This window comes from Protobothrops mucrosquamatus, unplaced genomic scaffold, assembly GCF_001527695.2.
Source record: "Protobothrops mucrosquamatus isolate PMUCROS unplaced genomic scaffold, P.Mucros_1.0 scaffold_149, whole genome shotgun sequence".
Taxonomy (NCBI): Eukaryota; Metazoa; Chordata; class Lepidosauria; order Squamata; family Viperidae; genus Protobothrops; species Protobothrops mucrosquamatus.
Genome location: NW_015386225.1, coordinates 1,734,238 through 1,737,513, shown reverse-complemented (window position 1 = coordinate 1,737,513; position 3,276 = coordinate 1,734,238).

The window sequence follows — 3,276 nt, the reverse complement described above, 5'->3', positions numbered from 1 at the left end:
GGCACTCTAAGGAGGCCCTCTCTGTGGGAGCGGACTGGTCGAAGGGAGGTGTTTGGTAGGAGGCGGTCTTGTTAACAGAAAAGTATAAATTATACAATTATAAAATTATACAATTTATATAATTATAAAATTACATGACGGGTCCTTGGTGCTCTCTAAGCTTGCTTGTTTTCCTGCAGACGTTTCAATTACCCAAACTAGGCAACATCATCAGTGCTAATAAGGAGTCCAGTTTGCTGTCAGTTTATATTCTAGTGGCTTGTCTGTCAGTGCTGGGGATAGTCTTAGAAATTCTTTGATTGGGCCATTTGCTGTTGACTTCTTTGGCAGTTTCTTGATTATTAGTCTGATGTTAACCTTAGAGTTAATCTATGCTGATCTGGGTGCTGATTGCTGGTGGACAGGTGCTTGGGTCTTTTTGTTCCTTTTTGAGCTGGGTGATAGTGTCTTTTGCATAGTCTATAGATGTTGTTAATGTCTATGCGTCCATTGATGGATGATTTGTCAGAGTGCCAGGCTTTTAGAAATTTCCTGGTATTTTTGGACTTGGCTTGGTCCAAGATGGTCACATTTTTCCCAATTGAAACTATGGTTAAATCCGTCTATACATTGTGAAATTAAAGAATTTTCATCATAATTTATAAGATTACTGTAATAGAAGAGAACATGTTTAAAAAAATGTAGACTTTGCATAACTAATACTCATATAACAGAAAGATAATGAAATCAAATATCCTAAAAGTCATCCCTCCACAATAATAAAGTACGGACAAAGAAACTGTATTTATATTAGCAAATAAATGCTTACTGGAAATTGGACATGATTCTGAATTTGAAAAGGAAAACAGGTTTTCACACAACAGTTCTGAAGACAGTACGTCTGAAACAAAGATGTATTTATAGCCTTGGTGAATCTTACTAAGGAAAAGTTAATTTAGCAAACGGAATATCCATAAATGCATGCAGAAAAGGCAGTATTGAATTGAAATGCTTGGCAAACTTTATGAAAGCATGAATATAATATTTCAAGAAGCATTTTATATACCTGAATTGGCTGGAAATTATGTAATCTTATGGAACATAGTTGCTTAAAAATGGACTTTGCCCTGGTACAAAAAAACTACTGTACAAGTTTTGTTAATTGGAAAGCACAGTTAATTTAATTTGCTGGAACTTACGCAACTTAAAGCAAATGGAGAAGATGGAATGCGTAATGGGGGAAAAAAGATTTGGTCACAGAGAAGAATTTGACATTAAGAAAATAAGAATGAGGACTTAGCAATTGGACTGAATGTTTGTCTTTGCAAAAAAAAGAGGAGTCAAAATGTATTATTTGGATAAAAACAAAAGCAAAAAAATGTTTTCCCAGGGTTAAATACAAATCATTGTAATATCAACCTGACATTGGGTATTGGGTATTCTTTTATTGTCATTGGGTATTCTTCCTGGGAAGAAATGAAATGCGCAAAGATCCTTGCCCAAAGGATCTAAGCATGGATTTTAACAGAATTACCCAAGGACAAGAAAGCCATAGGATGAATGTGGATTTTCAAAACAATATATATGTCCATCAACATGTACAATACCATAAAGGTTATTAGCAAAAGAATAAAATCAAACTATGGTGAGGATTATCGCATTTTTGCACCAGTAATTAAACATATAAGCATCAGAACACCACTGAGTCTCAAGTGCATTTAGAAAATTGCATGTGAAACACTCAGAAATGAAGACGGAGATTCTGCACGGCAATCTGAAAGACGAGATTTGTGCGCACTCGCCAGCAGGGTTGGAAGAGCCGGGGAAAAGAAAACTGGTGGGTAAATTGCAAAAACTCAAATGCAGGGTAACATAAGTAGCCAAAACAGGGCAGCTAAATTAAACCAAATGTTCCAAACTTGGGCTGTGACCAGAGAAATCGTGATCCATGCTTATATACAAAACAAAGACACACATACATTCTCTATTATGTAGATGATTTGATTCTGCAGAGGACAAAAGAAACATTTTGAAGTTAGTGAACAATGGAAGTAAAGAAGCAGAAGTAAAACATCTTGGGATATTAGCTGTATTTTAGAACCGAACAACAAAGGACAAACATGAAGTGTATTTGCTCCTCCTTGAACATCTCTGTAATTAGTTTTTGAAAAACAATAGACACAACTAAACGTGTTCTTTCAAATTAGGCCTTTGAAATGTAGCATGGACAAAATCCTTCCTCCTTGAATTGCTGGGGACTATGTAGCTCAGCCCTAGCCTTGACTATACATTTTTGATCACATCCAGTTGATCTCAAATATTTTCCTTCCTCTCCTCCTTCATCTTTCCAGAGCCTGTTTAAGTAGCACGGCCTAATGTTATTTTATCCAAAGAGCCTCAGATTACAGCTGGCTGAAACACGGCCTAGGCTTCACTTGCTGGCTGCTTTAAGAGCTATTAAGAAGGAACATCCTGAGATCAGACCCATCATTTGATTCAAGTTGAGAAAATGGAAAACTCTATCTTTGCTCCCCTGCTAATGTTTCAATAATTTGTCAAATAAAGATGAGTATTTGCTAGTCCCTTCTCTCTTCCCTCTCCTGAAAATTGTTGATGGAAGGAAATTTGGAAAGGAATAACAAACGAGAGTGCCAAAATATCATTTTCAAGAAGCATCATCATTACTATTATAATGTTCTAAGAAAGTGCTCTGAGAAAGGAAGGAGTTCTCGGTGTACAGATACATTTATGTACCGTTGCAGTTGTTCCAAAATAAAGCAGGGAATTTCTGAAATGATGATGTCCATTAGTTGCCAATTTGCTTCCAAGTCCATTTCAAAATGTCTGATTACCTTAAAACCTCTTCATGGCAACATGAGATAATCTCTCCAGCAGTTGTCCCAACATTGTGGAGCATCATCCCATTAAAGTACAGATCATATTCTCTTTGGCTGTTTTTTAGCCAGTGGTATACACATTTATAATCTGGCAGCTATTTTCTTGCTAAATATCTGCTGTTTTATGGATAGATTACGGCAGATCTGCTGCTTTCCCGTCTGGCTGTATTTTTATTGAAATTTAATGTCCTTACAGCTCCTGCTAGTTTAATATGTTCTAAGCAGCTCTGAGTAGTACAATACTATAAAGAAAGGTTTTAAAAAATACATCATTTAAATCAGGAGTGTGTGGCTTTCTGCAAGCTGAAGGCCACGCCTAGGATGAGTGGAATTGCTCCCTAAACATAGGTAAATGTAAATATGTCCACTCATAACCAACTTTAGGGGATGGTGCTCATGT